Source organism: Tamandua tetradactyla, chromosome 1, assembly GCF_023851605.1.
Source record: "Tamandua tetradactyla isolate mTamTet1 chromosome 1, mTamTet1.pri, whole genome shotgun sequence".
Taxonomy (NCBI): Eukaryota; Metazoa; Chordata; class Mammalia; order Pilosa; family Myrmecophagidae; genus Tamandua; species Tamandua tetradactyla.
Genome location: NC_135327.1, coordinates 212,813,938 through 212,834,694, shown reverse-complemented (window position 1 = coordinate 212,834,694; position 20,757 = coordinate 212,813,938). Strand labels below are relative to the sequence as shown.

Genomic DNA, 20,757 nt, shown 5'->3' with positions numbered 1-20,757 from the left:
AACGAACTGCGAGAATGAACAACCTGATGGCAATATATGTAAACAAACACCGTTGCAACCACTGCGACTTCAGGATAAAAATCTTTGCTTGTTTTATTCTGAGTAAAGTCTGAGCTTATTTTATGATCCATAAGGGATGGTGAACTAAGTAGAAATTATGGTAGGATAACTTTCTTTTCCATATTATGTCAGGTCAGAGCTGGTTACATTTGTCCACCTTATGAGCCATTTACATTTATCTGCAGTGCAATGTACTCAACACTATTGGGTTCAAGTCTTTGTCATCCCTAAGTGTCTCATCTCCCAAAGCTTCCATAATGCAGATTCCTATTCTAGGTTCCTGCGACTAGGAGCTTAGATTTGATTTCCAGTATCTTAGAAACAAAACTTTTTATCAATTTTGGAATTCTCCTCTACTTTGTTAATTTTTAAGCTTGAGAATAATTTTCCTTAGAGTATAAATGTAGGAGGTTTGTTTTTCTTTATTTGTCTATTGTTTTCTTTGACTATATATTTCAAATATAATTGGGTAAAAGTAAAAGGTAAATCCAAGTAATAGAAGTTTTGTGGGTCTTTATTACTCATGATGTGTAGGATTCCACTCACCAAATTTATTGGATCCTCAGCATAGGCCAGGCCAATGATGGGTATAAGGAATACTCAGATGAGTAAAATACAAGGCCTGCCCTCAGAGAGTTCACAGGCAAATGAGGAGTACACATCCCAAATAATTTGAATTTCTGTCTAATTAGAATACTACTTTGATGCACAAGCCAAAATTGTTAGTATCATATAGACTCACACTTTTCTCTATATCTTGAATAATTATGCGTAAAGGTCTCAGTGAAGCATAAAAGATGAAGACTCTGCATGAGGGTGCACAGCTGAGTTTATCAAGAAGATCAGAGAGGAAGTGGCAGACATAGACATGTAGAAAGAGACAGGTGGCATGGACAACCACAGACCATATCCAGGAGCAAAATGACATGTTTTCTTTCTTTTGATTTCATCATTAGTGAGTCTTCAAACTTAAAAAAAAAAAAAAAAGCATTTTATCACTTTAAATAATCCACATGGTTATATATATTAAGAATTCAAAACATTCCATCCCAGTGAACATGACTGTTTAGGGCTATATAACCACCATTCAAATTTTTACATTTTATCTGAGTCTTTGCAAATGGAAAGCAGGTTTTGTAAAGCAGAAACCCGTCTCACTGGACCATGTCCAGGTATGGAGGAAGAAAATCCAAAATGTATATTTTGAGAGCTCCTTTGGCATGGTCATTGGTATTTGCCTATCCTTGATCAATAATATACATATTTTAAAAAAGTACTTCTCTTCCTTCTTTCTTGAGCATGAAACATCTATCAGCAGCCCTTTGTGGTAGTCTGCCCAAGGTAGTTTGAAACTGCAAACCCCAGAAAACATGTTTCTACCCCCAGAAAAACATGTTCTTAAATCTAACCCATTCCTATTGTTGTGAACCCACTGTAAATAGGACCTCCAGATGAGATTACTTCAGTTAAGTTGTGGCCCAGCCCAATCAGGATGGTTCTTAATCTTATTACTGGAGTCCTTTATAAGGGGAATGAAATTCAGACAGAGAGAGAAAACCACAGGAAGAAACTGAACATCAATGGAACCAAGAAGAGAAGGGAGAGACAAGAAGAGGCTTCCAGGTGCCTTGCCGTGTGACAAGCTAAGGACCGAGAATCACCAACAGCCAGCCCTGGAATGCCAGCCTTCAGGAAAAAAGCATTGTCATGATGAGATCTTAATTTAGACATTTTCCCAGCCCCAAATTGTGAGCAAATACATTTCCATTGTTTAACCTGACCCATTTTATGGTACAACCCAGGTGACTAGAACTCTATCCCATGTGGAAGTCAAGCAACCCCAGTGGCAAGGTCTTCCTTCCTATGGACATCCCAGAACATCTGGGTCTTTCCAACAAAAGGCCGCTGCTTCTCAGTCTCCACTCACTTTCATTCAATCGTCTGGTAAGGGGGTTCTCTCCTTGCTAACTTTATGAAATAAGTTTCCAGCAAGTGAAGATTTTCCTCTCTGAACCTGCTTTCAGAAATGAGAAGGGAAAGCTTTGAGAGCAAGAAAAGAGAGTGAGAAGAGTCTGTCAGCATAATCTAAGAAACATAAATCTCTTTGTAAATAAGAGAAATAAATGCTTCTCAGAATGTTTCCAAAAAAGACCAGCTTGAATAAGACAGGAATGCAAATGAAATCAAATCATGGGGCATGCGGCTTGCTTTGAGTGGCAGGAGTAATATATGAGTCTGTTGCTGAAAATGTTGATGATGAGAGGAAATCAGGCAATTGAGGAAGCTCAGCCACGAGGCATCCAATCCACGTTGCATGTACTGGTTACTGTCCCAATTTGGATCCCCTGGTGAGGAGGACTGTAATTACCATATACTATCTGAAGCAGACCAAAAATGGTGAGGTGGGTTGCCATATTGGATGGGGAGGTGGAGGGCAGTAGCTGGTGAAGCAGTAGGTAATGAGAACCAACTTAAAGACGTCACATTACAGCCAACCAGAGTTGTTACACCACAGCTTGTAGAGGATTCCCAGATTGCAGACATCAATGGTTGCCAATGTAAACATTGCCAGTTTTTCTGGAACCCAATCAAATCTCAACAAAACAGCAAAACAATATATGAGTTGAGAAGGGAGCAACATAATCAACTGCCTGATGGAGACATAACTACAGATCACCCTCACTCAATGCTTATTTCGGTCTAAGAGGAGGAATAACTGACATCATTCACAGAGTGCTGAGAAGTTGATTAACTTTTCTTTATTGGCACTATAACATGATTTCCATTCATTGTTCAGATGGCACACATAAGCAAATCACTGTCATGTACCAAATTCGATCATGAGATTTTTTTTTTCTGTACAACAGTTGAAATTCTGCCGGAAATACTGGACCAAAAGCAACACATCCCATCCCCTAATTTTAAGCCTCCATGCAAATAAACTGTACATCTTTGACACTGAAAATTAGTTGCCACTTTTACTATAGCATTAATAGTACTATAAGTATCTTTAAGAAGGTGTATCTCAATTATTTCTAGTAGTAAATCCAAAATTTACTGAGATCTTCAATAGATCAATTGTGCAGCTTTCTAAGAGGAATGAATAGTAAAAGAGCTGGTAGTTCATATGATGACTGCAAAGATTAAAATAGTTCACCAATATGCATCAAAAATTTATCTACCTTAAGCTTCTACAAAAGAAGTTATTTTTTTCACAGCAGCTTATGCCATGCATGCATAAACCATCAAAGTTAAGCTGAGAAAAAGTGGCTCATATACAGCTGATACAAAATGGGAGAGAATTTGATTGTTTTGTTGTTTCATAATTCAGAATGTGATGGACCTGAGAGTATTTGATAAAAGATGTGTGTAAATGAAAAACTGAATAGCATTAGGAAAATGTATCTCTCTCTCCCCTTCTCTCTCCATCTCTCTTTTTCTCCCTTCTCCTTCTCACTTTCTCTTTATTTTTCACACACATATACACAAACATCTCTAGAAAGCAAGGGAATCCTCATTATAAGGACATGGTTAATTGAAGATGATAAGGGCAGCCACCCTGAGAACAGCAGTATATGGAGGCAGAGAAAAAGGAACTTCAGGTTTGCAATATATACATTTGGAAGGGATAGTTGCCTAATCTTCAGTATGAATTCAAAGCACAGAGTAACAGAGATCTGTTAATTCAAAAAAAAAAAAGCCGATGGCAATGTTTGACTCCGAGAAGAGTCAACACTGTAACTTGACTATCAGAAGAAATAAAAAGCTTGAGCTGTGTTCCACCAATTTGACAATTCTGCATCACTATCTTCAGGTCAGTGATTCATATCTATGAATGACCTTAAACTTTTCATATGTGGAGATTTATTATCAGTTATATGAAGCATTGCATCTTGTATATCCTGGTACCCAGTAGCAACTGTGAACAAACGAGTGTATATTCAGAGATTCAACAATAATGGCAGAGGGTCCAAAACCATTTTGTACAATTAATAACAGACTGAGGATATGTCACATGAAAATGGATAGACTTAGAAAGGGACATAACAGCTCTCTTCAAATATTTTGAGAGGCACCATATGGAAAGGGAGGTAGACTGATATTCTAAGCCACCAAAGGAAAAACCTAGGACTAATGGATGGAAGTTACTTGGAAGTAGATTATCACTCAATATAAGGTTATTTTAATCCTCAAAGGGCCATGACACTTTGGGAGCAAGTGAGCTTTATGTCCCCATCTAACTTTAAATTGAAATTAAATATGTGGAATACCTTTGCAGATCCCATCCCCAAGCAGTAGAATTTACCTGCAAGTTAACTGAATTAGAGTTGGGTTTATGTGATGCATAAATATTTGGTGTTAAACTCTAGTTGAGATGAAATAATTTGGCTCCTGTCATATAACCTGAACATCAGCTGAATGCAATTGATGTTATTACTAACATCTAATGGTCTATCAGTAAGATAACTCAGATTTCTCAAGTTACAAGTTTAAAACCTAGAAAGACTTTATTAGGAAATTAATGACTTTATTAGGAAATTAATGAATTTATTAAGCACTTTTATTATGAACTTTCCAACCCAGGGATCTGTCGTTTATACAGCATACTCCACCCTTGTATTAACTAATTGTTTAGTAGCCCACTGTGGAATCAGTTGGATTAGGGCTAAGATTTACCACGGTGCTTTTAGGAGTACAGGAGGTGAGTGAAAGATAGTATATGATGTAATGGCTGCATTGGGCTTCATACAATTATACTTGACGAGAATTCTCTGGATAAAGATGGCAGGCAAGAGAGCGTGTGGGGAGTAAGCTATTTGTACTGAAAAAAGCTTATGAAAATTACTGCTGAAGACTAAACCAGATACTCCTAATTTTAAAACAATCTTGTTAAGAAAAATGTGTTCTGAAAACATCATTAAAACTGAAAGCCAATGAAGTCTTGAACAAATGCTGACTTTACTAAATAGCTACTCTATCAGCTTATGTGAACGAGAAGCTTGGATGTTGAGACTTGGTTATAAATAATTTATGGCAACTCAGCTAATGAAACCATCTCTAACAAAACTCCTATCCACATCTAATTCACATATCCCAGGAATCCAGCTATGTTTCATATAAATATAAAACAGATAGTAATGATTTTTGTTGTGTTCACTGCTTTTAGTATTCATGAACATTTGAATGTATTTCTCAGAACCCTGCTGAGATTTTCTCTGTCAGAACCAGAGGGTGCCAATTTAAAGACTTGGCTAGGAGTAAAAGAGTAAAACTGTAGAATGCATTCATGTTGGGGAAGGGCACAGTTTTTGAGACTTAAGGAGCAAGGTTTGGAAGGCAAAACCAGTTAAAGAAAGGAGGAGCAGGAAAGATACCTCAGCCTTCCCAAGAAACCTCAAAACTCTAGAATCTGTTGCCTTCATTTCTTTGTGACCAGAGAATATGGATCTCTATTAACATCTATGAATAGCTTAGAACCAGACCTTGGAAGAGTTTATGATTATGTTTTTAGTCACTTTAAGCATAATAATTGGTTATTTTCTTTAAAAGAGCTTCTTGCTGTTTTCTTGGAATTCATAGGGAGAAGAAAGAATGTGTCTAAGAGTCTGAAATGCTTCAGAGGGAAATATGAGGCAAGGATCAGTGAGTAAAGCAATGAATTCTAAATCTGGTTTCATAATGGCTCTGGTGTATCTTTCTACTCTTATCATTGACTTGGAAATGTCTCCCATTATTATGTTCGCATCCCATTTGCCTTCCTTATGAGGACTAACTGGTACATCTGATGACCACATACACCATCATTTGAATGGCTATTTGTCAGAGAAAGAAGTGGAGGCCTTCCTTGCCCAACAAAGGTCTCTTGAATGATTTATGCTTACTAAACACTCCCCTGTGGCTTCATCATTCTCATCCTGTTAAAACAGCCTTGATTGTTTTGACCCTGAGTGTACTAGTCAGGCAGCCAACATCACCAAACCCACTAACCCAGCAGAAGTTTCCTCTCTCCTGGAGGAAGGAAGACAGAGAGACTCCTGGCTGTGTTGTCCCTGGACTTGATAAGGCCCTGATATCATCCCAGCTTGATACGCTGTAGCCTGTCAATGACCAGGGTCACCTGCCAGCATCTGAAAGCATGCATCAGGACTATAAAGGAATTCTATCACTAAGGATAGGATAAAGCCATGTCATTAGTTATAGAATGAGCACCACTTAGAAATGGTCACCACTTAAAATTTCTGTTAATTGGTTTCTATAATCATTGCATAAAATCTTAATAATAGATGCAAACCATTTGCATGTATGTGGGTTGTGTTCTGCTTAAATGCACTGCTGTCTCTGCCTTTCCATTGGAACAAATTGCTAGTCCATCAAACCACACATGTTCATTCAAGTATTTCCCTTTAGCTGTCTACGAAGAGAAAAAATATCCTCATTCAATACACAAACTGCATCACAAGATGTGGGGAAGAGAGCATTTGTATTCAAACAAAAATAAATTTTGCATGCAAAGGAATAATAAAAACACAAATTAAGAAAAACATACGTTTTGCTGGCTTAGCCTGATAATTCGATTGCACTTTCAAAACACAGTACATCTAAGGGGAAAGAAAGAGAAGCCAATGAAACATTTCAGAGAAACAAAATTTTCAAGTGGAGAAGCTAATGAAAAACAGGATTTAAATGTGTAATTAATTGTACTCAGACTCAAAAGGTCACACTATGTCAGAAATGATAGGGGCTAACTTATTTGTAATAAGATGAGAAAACCAAACCTGAGGCAACCCTATGAGGTGATAGGTTTCTATTGTAACAATGATAAAGAAGAAAACCACTTGGCACCCCAAAGGGAGTGGAAATATCCCAAATCTGCTGACATGCACACTATCCATCATGCTAATCACATTTCGCTAAAGAGATTTTTCTAGAATATATCTTTATTTTTAAATGATCTTTTCTCCCCTTTACTTAATTTGGCCTGTAGGAACAAAGGATAAAATTAGTGTTAATGTTATGTGAGAGCGGCATAAATCCATGACTTCGCAGGAGCCACAAAGCAAAAATATGACTTAGTTATTTTTCTCTGCGTGTAGCTTCTTTATACATCCACCTTCTAGCAAAAATGGCTTAGAAGGGAAAATAAAATCATTTGATTTTTTTGTTTGTTTTCATCTATAATTTATATCCCCAACTGCTTATAAAATGTGTTTGATACCATAATGGTCCTAGTTAGTTGACTAGCTGTGTACAAATTGTGAAATAATCCATCGGAAAGTAAAAGAACTTCATATTCATTTTTACTTTTTCTATGTCGCGCTCATTTTTAGTGCATTTCATGACATTTCAAATTTTGATCTAAATAACAGAAACAACTATCTTCAGATTCCAAAAATAATGTAAACCAAAAGTGATTTCATGCTGACATTTTGCTGGATTCAAATGACAAAACTGCATCTGCAACATTGAACAGGCGCTATGTCAGACAGGGCAGCTGAGGGTCAGGAACAGGGAGGGACCTAGCACTCCCTGGGAAACTCTGATCAATGCAAGGAGAAAGCTAATAAAAATGATAAACTTAAAAACGCTTTTGTGGTGTTTGAGGACAAGACTCATTTTAGGGAAACTTCTAACTGGTGGGATATGAAGAAGTGGAAATAACAGCACTTATAAGTACTACAAAGGATAAACCTGAGGCTCATGGTTTGCAATGATACTCAAGGTTTGCATCATTGAACAAGCACTGGGTAGAGACAGACAAAAAAAAGGGAAAGATCTTTGAAGCTGGCTGGAGCATAGTTTCGTCTCAAAGGCAAAAGGCCAGTTTTGAAAAGGATTCAGAAGCCTCTGTGGAGTGAAAATTCTGCTCTTTTGACTTTGAATCATTTATTTTACTTTAGGGAAATTAGAAATTTCTTAGAAATGAGCTGTACCAGAGCAGCAACATGAAAAAAAAATGTCTTCACCACAAATAAGACCCTTTGAGAAACAACTTGGTTTCTCAAGTATGGCGAGCCATTGATGCAAAATGCATTTGATTCATCATTTGAAGGGAAGTTATATTTAGTTGTGAAGCTGGCATGAAATTTTTAGAAATAGTAATGTTCACAGAATTATTTTAAATGTTGGATGAAAGTGTTAGGGGATGTTTAGAAGTGACCTTGCCACCTGGTCCTGGAAACTTGTCATTTCTGTCGTTTCTGCTGCAGCAGTTTGGCTCAGTAAATGACAACTGTAAGCCATCCTGGGCAGGCACAAGTTCTGATTATTCAGCTCCATGTGGTTTGGGCCTGAGCCGATGGAGAATCTGGGTTTGGGTGTGTGAAATTCCCCCTGAAAGAAGCCATTGCACAATTCTTTTGAGATTCTTAAGTCACATCTGGTTCCCTGGAAAAGATAGCAGAATTTCAGAGCTGGGAAGGACTTACGTGACAAATCACCACATCCAAAAATCTCAATGTAAAACATGAGGAAATTGAGGCCACCGCTGGTTAAGTCATCTTAACACAGTCCAGGGTATCAGTGAGACTCGAACCCAGACTTCTCAGCCTCGCATCCTGTACTCACTCCTCCACAACACAGCTGTCTCTCATTATTGACCAAAATGAAGTTATGTAACACAGACTTCTGCAGAGGAAGGCTGTTTCATAAGAATAATACTTTTTTGGCTGAAACCGGATTGTGGTTTCCTGAGAACTGTGCTGTCTGGTCATCTTACTTCTTTCCTCTCGGAGTAGTACAATTTTTCCATGGAACTATTTCAAAGAAATATCACCCTTCCATGGAAGAACCACGTGTGGTTAAATTTCCACCTTGCTCACCTCTTCCGGTAATACTTTTGCCCTTCCCCAGTTTTCCTCTTCCACAATATTTCCTGGGCTTGCAACTATTTGTGATTCATAGTCACATCTGCAGATGTGGCCATCACTTATCACATTTTGTTCCATATGACAAGTAATCATCAATGTTTTCTTGTGTCTGACTACAGCCACATAAGTGGATGTATTACAAAATCAAAGCAAAGGCATGTGCCTAAAATTCATCTTTCTCGCCTTTAAAAAGAAACCCTTGCACTTCAACCTTATTCAACAAAAATGAATAAAGCAAAGGAGTAGAAACAACAGTTTAAATATTTGATCTCTCTTATTAATGTTTCACTGATGGTGAATTGACCTTTACGAAGGTGATTCTTGCAAAGTACATATAAAACAGGTCCTGTACAAACCAGTGTACCAAAGAACCACATCAAACATTTACTTTAAAACCATTTCTAAGCTAGATGGCTTGGGCTTAATATTTTGGCATCTTTTTTTCCTATTTTTCCCATTCCATTATAATCATTCCAACCCTTGAATTTTTTTCACACAACTAATATATGAGCATATTACTGCATTTTGGAATTGTATGGTTATCACAGACTTAAAGGAATGTTTTGATCATTAGGATTTGGCAAAGAATGTCTTAGAACACATAGGATGTTGTTGCTTCATCGTGGAGCTGTAAAATACGGAATGTGAAATTCCAAATATCTTAATCATGAAGAAGGCAGTGTGTCTGCTGACATGATGGATTCAGATCAAATCACAGTTATACAAGTGGAATTGAGAGCTGGTGGTCATATCTCCTGAGTGCTGATCAAGCACAGAAATGGGAGAGGACTACCCATTTGTGAGCTCCTGTGCTCTAAGTGGATATAATGGACATATGTTTAGACATTTCTGCAAAACCCAGATTTTTGGAAATGCAGACAGTTAGGGCAAAAGCATATTTCAGAAGTAATGACTCAGGAGAAAAATCACAGCAAAAATGTTTTACTATTCTCTAATTCACCTTAATGGTGGTGCTAAGCCATCATTTTATTTGAATGATGGCTTTGATTTCTCCTCTCATGAAATGGAGCAGCTTTGGTGTCAGCTGTGTAATTGAGCAACTTGAAACATGCATGAATTCTATGGGTGCAACTTCGAGATCAAGCCAGGTGCCACTGAGACACTGCCATCTCACCCCATTTCCCACGTGATCTCTTCAAGAATTCAGGGGAAATCCCTGGGAAATGTGGGGACTGATTACTAATATCTTCAATCTCGTGGAAGTGTCCTTTAAATTGATACATGCAAAAAAGTTGACTTGGGAGCCATTACTGAGTTAAACTTCAACGTGTGATAAACCAGGAAATAGTGTTTCAAGATTCAGCACTCAGGGTCCTCTTTTCTTTTCTCAGTGTGCTCACAACCTTGGTGATAGTTGTGTCATGGCTTTAAAAGTTCTCTTTATACTGATAAGTCCCAAATTTGTATTCCTAATGTGCACTTCTCTCCTCCATTCCAGATAGTACATCAAAGCACCTATTCAACATCCCCATTTGAATGTTCTATTAGCATCTCAAAACAAACATGTCCAAAACTAAGCTAAAGGTTTTCCTCCCCCAAACCACTTATCTTCCAGTCTTCCCTTTATCAGTGCACGACAGTTCCATTCTTCTAGCTTCTCAGGACAAAAAAATCGGACTCAGATTTGACTCTTCTTTGTCAACTCATGCATCCAATCCCTCAGCATACCACATTGGTCCTATCCTTAAAATATATCTGAATCTTACTATTTCTCATTGCTGCTATTACAACGATGCAGGTGTCATCCGAATCTTTCTCCTGAATTATTGCAGTAGCCTCCTAGTTGGGCTTTCTGCCTCTACTCCTGGCTCCATTGCAATCTGTTCTGGACACAGCAGCCAGGGTACCCCTGTGCATGTAAAATATAACTCAGGTAATCTCACTCATTTGCTCAATGTATCCCTATTTCACCCTGAGCAAAAGTGAAGCCCTGCAAGCTCTGGTGCCTTATCTCCTTTGATCTCAACTCTACTTCTCTGTACCTGCATCGCTCTTCTCCACCCATGCCTGCTTTCATACTCTTCTTAAAACACAGCAGGCAATTCATGCCTTCAGATCTTATCCCCAAATAGCACCTACAGCTGGAATGGCCTTCCCGCTGATCCCCATATGATCAACTCCCTTATCTCTGCTAAGCCTTTGTTCAAATAGCATCTTTTCAGTGAAACCCATCTTGGCCAGCCCTGCCGTCCTGCACTACGTCCCTGACCACCTCACTCTGCTATCTTTTCCCCATGATGCTTATCATCTCATAACACCCTGTATAATTTATTTACTTGATCTATTATTCAATGACCATCCTGCCCCCACCACAGTGTAAAACCCACAAGGATCAAAATCTTTGCCTCTTTTGCTTACTGATACATTGCAAATGCCAAGAACAGTGCTGGGTACATACCAGTGCCTGGTGGATGCACATTTAACATCTGTTGAATGTGTAGATATTGCTATTTGACCCAAGGGATTATACCTCCAATGTAATTTGTGCTAACGATTTTGGCTTCAGAAGGACATTCCATAGATTTTCCTCAGTTTCCACCAGAAACCTGCCCCTAAAACAGCTGTAACTTTGTACTGGTCTCTAGGGTTAACTGCTTTCTTCAGACATGAACCTTCAGAAACACATCTCTTTAATATGATAATCTTTGCTAACTGCCTTCTTACACACAAAAATTGAAGGAATAAGAGCAAAATGCAAGCAAGAAGTCATCTTGTGAGAGGCAAAATGGATGGATATTTTGGAATTGTGGTTCTGGGGTCTTACTGCCTGAGTGTGAATTCCTGTTCTGCCATTTACTAGCTCAATATCTTGAGCAAATTATTTAAGGTCTCCGTTTCTCAGTTTCCTCATCAGTAAAATGGGCCTAACATGATTGTTATGGTGATTAAAAGGAAAGATATACATAAAGCCATAGCACACTACCTATAAATCTTCAATAAATATTAGCTTGTCTTATTTTTTCCCTAGGCTTAAAAAGTATGATTTGTACTGCAGAAAAAAAGATACTCTAAGCTGAATATCAGCAATGAAGTAACTCTTACTATGAAGACGTTTGAGTTATTTCTATGAGATTATCCACACACCTACACACACACACAGTCAAATTTCATGTAGAAAAGCTTTATAGACACTGACTACTGCCACTTACCATATTGAAATCTTTGTACACTACCCCACCCCCACCCCCATCCCCCACCATCTTCAGTCAGAATTATTGTCCTAATGCACAAAACCTTAAGCAGCTTCTCATTACTGATTCTCGAAAGGCAACATCTTCTCTGAAGCTTACCCAAGTCTCAAGCTTGGTTCCCAAACCCCTATGCCACAGTCTTACAATTATGACTATGCTTCCTTCCCCGTGCTCTCCTACAATTTCTTGCTTCCAGGTTTTGGCCCAATATCTCTGGTTCCTTTTCTTTCTGCTCAGTTCAAGCACCACTTCCTACAGCAAGCCGCCCTAACACTTTCTGTTGCCTGCTGTAGCATGTTTCAAAATTTCCACAAGGATTTTTCAACATCTCCTGTTCTGCCCATTTTTTAAAAATTTCCTCTTAGACTCCACACAGCATGAGTGCAGAGCATCATCACATTTCCCTCTTCAGTTATCTTCCCATCTTTAAATACAATAGGTACTTCGAATAAGATTCTTCATGATACCCAGCGGGTTTCTCTTAAAGCACAAAAGCCAACAATGAAGATACTGAGTATCCTCCACACTCCAGTGAGAGTGCTAGCACATTCCTAACAGAGCTGCCAGATCTGTGCCTGCTCTCTAAGACAAGGATGGCCTGACCTTAGATGCTCTGAGACCCCATCACCCATCCAGTCTGCATAAAACTACAAAAACTGAAGGCTAAAATGCATTTTGCTTGAGTTGAGAATTTTGCTTGAGTTATTGGTCCCTTGGGGGGTATTGTAGCAAATGGGTGCTCCCTAATTCCATTCTAAATGATGGGTTGCTAAGAGAGCTATTCCTGGAAATTGGGGTGCCAGACATCTCACTCCCTGGCTGAGCATTTATACAACAGCAGAAACTTGTAAGCCTTCCTTGTGTGGCTCCTAAATTGGAAAACGGGAGAGGGTTCTGAGAAGTTGACCTGTGTTCCCGGGAGGTTGGAGGCAAGTATACATACGGAGACAAGTGCTTGCTTCTTTATTGAGAATGGGAAGCTGGCAGAGCAAACTAGCAATAGACAATCTATATACCCCCACCCCCGCTGTGTTTGGTATGGAGATGTGTAATGAAGGGGAATTATTCCGAAGTTTCCATTATGGAGTGACAGCCTGTCTGTCACCCCTAATGATTCTCTTTACACATGGTAGAAAATTTTTAAAGGGGAGGCATACACACACGCAAAACCATGTGGTATGGTTCTTTGTGGGCTTATATGATTAAAACGAGTATCATGGAAAAGAGGAAAATGGCTCTGGAAGTCTGGGGTTGCAAAGTCAATGGAAGGATGATCGATTGTTATTTAAGGGTAATAGGGTATCAGCTTCTTTCTTTTCATCCGTCTCCCTGCTGCACTGAAGTATGATTCTTTGAAGTACAGTATCATCTCTATGAGACAATATTTCATGGAAATGATGCTATAGTACTGCTCAATCTATACACTTGCCACTATGTAAGTACAGTGTCCAGAAGTTTTATGCTTGAGGAAATGAGTCTTATGCAATAAAGCACTATTTATAGGACACCTCATCATGGAGGCATCTAAAATGTCTAATATAAAACCTCAAAGAAAAACAAACACAGCTCAGTCACAAGGAAAGTCACACACAACAAATTCCAATTTATATAGAAGATTAACTCATGAAAGGTGCCATATTCTCTTTATTTATTTGCTTTTACACATAAATGTTATGCCTAGAAAAACTTTATATGCCTTACAGAATAAGGGGATATCCATTCTCTTCCAAAGACATTTTAAATTAATTTCTAGGTAAGAGAAAGAGAAAGTGAAGTAGGGTAATTCATGTGAACACTCACAGTATTGCTGGATAGATGCTGGGAAATTATTAAAGCAAGCTCCTTTTGAGTTGATCTACATGTTTGCTGTTGATTTTTTTGGTATCAGGTCAGCATCTGCATGAAACTAAATGTTTTACTTTGTCCCCTTCTTAGAACGTTCAAGCAGGAATGAACCTTTGGAACTATGTGGTTCAATTCCTTCATTTTCAAGTTAGCCCAGACTTGACACAATTTTTTCAAATTTTCAAAGCTAGTTAGTGCGGGTTGGGTCAGTCTCTTGTCTAGCTTAAGTGCCTCTTCTCTTTGCTATAGATTTTTCAAGGTTCTTGGTTATATCCAGCCCCTGTCATTAAGTATCTGTGTCCTTGGGTCTTAGTTTTCTCATCAGATAGTTCAACAAGTTAAGGTAGGTAATCTCTGAGACTTCCATCAGCTCTGACATTTAGTGTCACTAAAGATTCAAATATCATGAGCAAGAATTTCCTAGCATAATGGAAGTATCTGATTCAACAAAGACTTTATGAAATTGATTGTGGAATATATTTCTTCATTTGCTCCACTTATCAGTCAGTCAATTAACCAATATTTCTTGAATGTTCTCAGTGAATCAGACGTTGTATTATATTTTATTTCGAATCCATCCAGAGGCTCCCACTGGAATTATGAAATATGCAGCCTAAGTGGCCACGCCTGCATCCTTGCAGGCTCAGCTCATTTCCTGGGTAATTACAAAGTTCTCTCTGGCCAATCTAAGCTGCATTGATTCACTTCTCTTATAAAATCAGAGTGCTGCACTGCTCTTTTGACATTCAACATGACATTTATCCATTTGTCATTATAACATTTATAATAATATCATTACTTGTAGTGTTGATTTTTTCATATTCTATATTTTATCTTCTAATGTAGGCTGTCTGCCCCTTGAAGAGAGGAGCAGTGTGTTGTGATCTGCCCTGGAGCATCTCCACCAATACTAAATATCACTCAAAAGTTGGTTTGGTAAATGGTAAAATGGTAGATGTAGAAGCCTGGATGGAAGATGGGCTGGTAATGTTAAAGATCAACAGAGGTCAGCTGTTTAGCTGAAGAAGCCTCAGAGTTTGGCAGTATCTTAGGAAATTTCCCACAATTCAGGGCTGATTTTCAGCCATGCTAAGCCAGAACTTTACTAAGAATGATGATTTGTACCACACAGTAGAGATTTCTAGCTCTGAATGCATCTCAGAGAGAGAAATACATATAGATGACTCAGATGGACATGTTAGTGATAACAAGTCATAGCTGCATTAACTGAGAGCCAGGCAATGTGCTGAGGTTTACATAAATGTCTTCTGCTAATGAGTTTTACTCATCTATATTGTTGAAGCTTAGAGAGGTTAAGTAACTATTTGGACATATGCTGCTATAAGTGCTAAGACCAAATCTCGTAGTATTTATTTGTGGGCCTATGAATATAGCACTTTCATAGGCATTATCTTACTTAGTTCTCTTAAAAAGGTAGTGACTTCCCCATTGTAGAAATGGCATAATCTCAAAATTATACAGTAAGGGGGTTACACATATTAATAAATGCAGGATTTTCAAAGTTCCAAACTTAATCAAGATGAGCAATGCAAAGATTATTAATGGAAAGAGCATAGCAATTTTATTACCTTAAAATTCAAGTAGAAACTAGAAGTAAGAGCAATCTATAAACTTCTTTAAATGAAAATTATGTCCAGTTTTGAGATAAGACAGATATCCCAGAAGAGAAAACCCGAAAACAAACCCTGGAAAGTGCTTGCTACTTGTCTGCCCATACTGGATGCAACATAATTGGAGATAGTTTAAAGAGAATCCCTTTTATTTTGTGCCTAGCCTGCAACTAAATTCCCAACTTTTAACCAGAAGGCTAGCTGGGGAATAGGGGAATCATCGTGGATTCAGTCCTGACATTTATGGGCATTGATTGTGCAAACCACATCAGACAAACCTGATTTAATGTCATCATAGAATTATAAGATTGATAACAAAGGGGAGTAGAATAGATGGCATATATGCTTGTAGAAAAATACATGATATAATATTTTTATGACATTTTTTCTTATAAGCAAGTTCAAAATGGTTTGGAAACAATCACCATCATCTGTACTTGAAAGTAGCTGCATTTTAAATAAAGGGAAATAGTGAAAAATCCAATAGAACTGTGTCTTTCTTTGTAGTAAGAAACAGTAAGGATGAGGGGGTTGAACTCCAGAATGGCTAACATGTAATGAATAACAAAACTCTGCCAGGGAAATGAAAAAGCACAGATGATTTGGAACAAGGATTTCAAACATAAGGGAAAGCAGATAAATTTGAAAATGAGATAAATAAGAAAAAAGAACCTTAAAAGACAGAATCAGAGATAATTCACAATATGAGTTCAAATCCAAAGGTTCCTAAAGGTACCTGCCAGATTAAAATCATATTAGAAACACATGAAAATAGCAGAACCCTGGTTTCGATGGGCTGTTTTCTCAACAGTGAACCATGTTGCCTCTTGCCAGATAAACAGCTAAGACAAGTGTCAGATAAACCATTCTTCCCATGAGTCATTGGGGCAATTTTGTCCCTATACAAAAATATTAATCTTTCCTGATGTACCAATAATATCTATCATCTAATCCTATTGATCTGATGATTATAAATATTCAGCTTTTGAAAAATTTCTCACTAGCTGTTTTATTCTTCCATTTCCATTCAGTACAATTTTTATTTTTCTACCAGAAAGAATATACTGGAAGATTCCTATTATCTCACTTAAAAATTTTAAAAAGAACAATTTCCTTGTAGCTTCAGTTATTTATTGGAAAGTGGGAAAAGCAGGAGGATAAATATCAATAAAAGTACCATTTTCCTTTTTTTTTTTGAATGAGTCAAAGATATTTTTAAGGCAAAATTTGTTCAAATGTCTCATGTAAAAATATCCTCCTGGTTTTGTGCTTTGAATATGCTATTTATCTACTAGGAACCCTGTTCTGATCCTACAAAATCTATGGAGGAAGATTTAGCACCAATTCTAACACGCATACACCACCACCCCCAACCCCAGCCCCAATATATTAAAATAGAAGGCATGCAAATTTAGATCTGAATTACAGGCTGCATGATAGAACTTTCTCTAACATGCCACTTATTCTGATCAAATCCAGTAAATTTGCTGCTTTACAGCCACAAAACAAAAGGGGTCCTCAGACTAATACCCTAGCTAACTCAGTACCCTAGCTAGAGTTAGTTAGGGTACTGGCTAAAATGTCTCCCTATGTCACAGCCTAGAGATGGGCAGGGAATGCAAGCAGCTCTCTTCCAGGAGATGATCCAGGCTCCTAGTTACTTCTCTCTTGCTACTCCACCATCCTCCATGATATTTTACTTTTTTCTCATCTACAGAGTCAAACCTGGCTCCACTACTACCAAGCCTGTTTTCCAAACTATAAGAAGGAAGAGAGGGGAAGTACACAGTGCATACATCTCTTTGATCATACCTATATCTAGAAAGTAGCAATATATACTCATACCTATTAAAAATTCAGTTGGGCATATGTGAGAGTAGGAGGTGGTGTCAATTACTAAAAGGAAAAAATAGGGAATAGATATGGGGTGACAATTAGTAGTCTATTTCACAATCACCCACCCATGTTCAAAAAGCATAATTTAAGATAAAGATGATGTGGTTGTGACCAGCCGCAGAGAAAGTTGAAATCATCACTTGAAATAAGCTCATGCTTCGTTTTCTTGGGGGTGAGGTGGGGGGGGTGGGGAAGCAACACAGTGAAAGTAAAAGATAGTAGAAAGTGGGCATCTACACCTTAGGTTCTTTTTTCCACAATGTTGTCAAAAATCCATCCATTGCTTTCCAGCTCAAAGACTCCATCAGTCAGTCACTTAATTTATTTAAGACCCATTAAAGAAATGGAACAGCCACTCACTCCACGGGTCGTCCTGCCTTGTAGCTTCTCCTACCTCTCCTCTCTCTTATACCTGACACGTTCCTGAGTATGGCTCATCTTAATTCCCTCTGCAACAGCTGCGAGGGGCTTCACATCTCCTAACAAATCCCAGACTCCGTGCCTGGCTTTCACAGTACCCTAGGATCTGGCTCCCAAACTAGGCAATAATGAGATATATTTTCTCATTCCTGCTTACAGAATTCAGACAGACACGTGCGTGAATGCTCTTTTAAATGCTGGGTCTCCTCATCTTTCTATCCTTTGTTAAAAAAAAAAAACATGCTTTTCATTTTAATTCCTCTATACTTTTTTGTCTGCGTTCGAAGTCCTTTTCCTGTTAATGACCTCGCAGTGGATGTTTCCCTCCTTTAAGGAAAGAACAACAAAGCATGAGACACCACCATCCTGCTTTTCATGCCTGTTAGTTCCTTATTAAAGTGTCATACAATGCACAAACAGCTGTTTTCAGAGAACTTTGTATTTTAAGCTCCTGACACAAAGAAAACGTACTCTATGGAGAATCATTGTGAAGCACCCCAGCAGGAAAACTAACTGTTTTCAGAAGTAATCACTCCTGATGGGGTCTCAAACAATATATATGTATATTTAGAAAGAAAAAAAAATCATTTAAGAGCATTCCTTTTTGAGCAGTTGGTAAGACAGACAATATAATAGCTTTAGCCTTTAAAGTAACTCCACATGCCTTTCATCTTAATTAGCTACTGCAACAGCCCAGGCCAAGCAAACAAAAGTTACTTTCAGAAGGCTAGGTTTAAGGGCGAAAGGTAAATTGGTAATTGGATTCTTCTCCATGGCACAAGCTTCGCTGACAGAGCAATGGGGAGCCAACTGGTGGCTGGCTAAGCAGACAAGAGCCGTATTTGTCAAGCAACATTTAGTTCTGTCTGAATTCTATAAAATATTCTACATGGTCAGCAGACAAAACACATCTTTGATCTTTCTCTCTCACACTGTATAGAACATTTTGTTCTTTCTTCCTATGAACTTATTAATATTTGCTCTTAGAAAAGACCAGAGTGTCAGTTTATTTTACCTCTGGGTGAATTAAATCAACATATCACCTCTTCAGAAGCATTTTCTTCTCAAGCCTAATCTGTACTTGTGGAATAGAAGATCTGGTCCCAGGTTTACAGACTTTTGGCTATCTATGGGTCAGTAAGAAAGCATTTTTCTAAGTTGTAACAACAAAAATGGTATTATTTAATTGTATCAAAGTGTGATGTGATGGCCTACAATAAGTCTAAATAACATTATAAAAGTCAGGGAGGCACAGCCAGGCAAGTATGGATTTCAAGAATGGTAAAACACATCATGAGAAAAAATAAAGGAAAAGTTGAACCATGGGAGTTTCATGTCCATTGCAGATGCCAAAAAATCTCCTTTCCTCTTCCTTAAAGAGCTTCATGAGGGGGTCAAATTCCAATTCCATTCTGCAGGCCTTTATGAAGATTAATTGAATTGGGCTAGATCACATTGAGAAAGCTTTGAGGAGGTCAGATTTCCAGAGGAGCTTTACATACAACTGTTAGGGTTGAATAAGGCAAGTAGTCTGGGCACCAAGAGGACTACTTGTTTTGCTGTTGTTATTTTATTTCATTTTATTTTCTTAACTAGCAAAAGGGTATTATAAGTGGCACTGAAAGCCATATCTGTGGACATTTGCCAGTGAACTCTGTATAAAAGCTCTGGCTGTTTCTTTTGCCTCAAATTACTGTCCCCCACCCCTACCCACTGCACTTCTCATCCGCCTTCCCCACGGGTGAAACTTTCTTACCCTTTAAGAATAATCTCAGCAGGCATTTTCTCCATCGGTACTTTTTCTGCCTCCTGCCTTGCTTCCTCCTCCACTGGCTTCTCTCCTCTGATTTCCCTTAATCTAGATGCACTGGCATTTAACACATCATATCATGTGTCACAATGTATATAACTGTCTCCCCCAAAAGTTTGTGTCTTATTCATCTTTATGTTCTTAGCACCTGGCACAGCACTGTAAGAGATACACAATATGTGCCCAAGTAAATATATGCAAAGTCACAGTGAAATATGTGTGAGACAGTGTTGATTTGGCTGGAGTGGATATGGATGAAGGAATCTCCCGCTGTAGCTGTGTATACTCTAAGTCTGCAGCTCACGATTTGGGAATTACTGATTAGAATGAATCCAGAAAAAAAGTTAGTAGATGACTCATTAACTCCAGTGGTCCCTGTAAAACTGAGCTGATTCTGTGGAATTTTTTACGTATATTCATTACCTAAAGACCCCAAATATGGAAATTGAACAGAAGCTTTGTTGAGCCTTTAGAGAGGATGCCTCACCCTAACTTTAATGATCTGCAAAAAGCCAGCACAGAGATCAGAGGTCTTTCTACTCTTTAATTTAGAAAAATTGGCTTTTTGTAGAGTAGTCTTGGCGAGGATTGCCCCAGAGTCCTGAAAGCTGCTGTAACAATTTAGACTCTAAGTTCATAACACAGAAGTGATAATAATAACTCACTTTTATTGATTATTTCTTATATAATAGGAAGACAGTTTAAATGCATTATTTTATTTAAACTTTGTAACAATCCTATGAGATTTTTTTTTATCATTGTTGTATAGTGTATTATTATAACACCCATTTCATTTGTGTGATAAATGAGATTCAGAGTAGTAACTTACTTAATTTTAATGGTGTAAATAGGACTTGACTTTATCCACCTGCACAGCCTACCACTATCTGCAGAGGGAACCACATAATCCTGTGAAGTTTCCAGCATTGCCACCAAGATGTGGTGGCTTTCTAATTGATGCATTCAGATTATGCAATATCTTCAAAATGCACCTAAATAAAAACAGAAGACTGCCA

At 38.1% G+C, this 20,757-nt stretch overlaps 2 long non-coding RNA genes across 2 annotated transcripts in view; both read right to left on the bottom strand.

The window, feature by feature from the left end:
• The window catches only part of LOC143676176 (uncharacterized), a 101,182-nt gene that overhangs the window by 37,510 nt on the left and 42,915 nt on the right, over window positions 1–20,757 (bottom strand). The gene's annotated exons all lie outside the window — the stretch shown is intronic.
• Window positions 880–20,144, bottom strand: LOC143676202 (uncharacterized). The gene is made up of 3 exons (XR_013171911.1): window positions 19,688–20,144; window positions 6,608–6,659; window positions 880–1,028 (listed from the first exon to the last, which is right to left on the bottom strand). It is a non-coding gene; the product is annotated as an uncharacterized LOC143676202 (long non-coding RNA).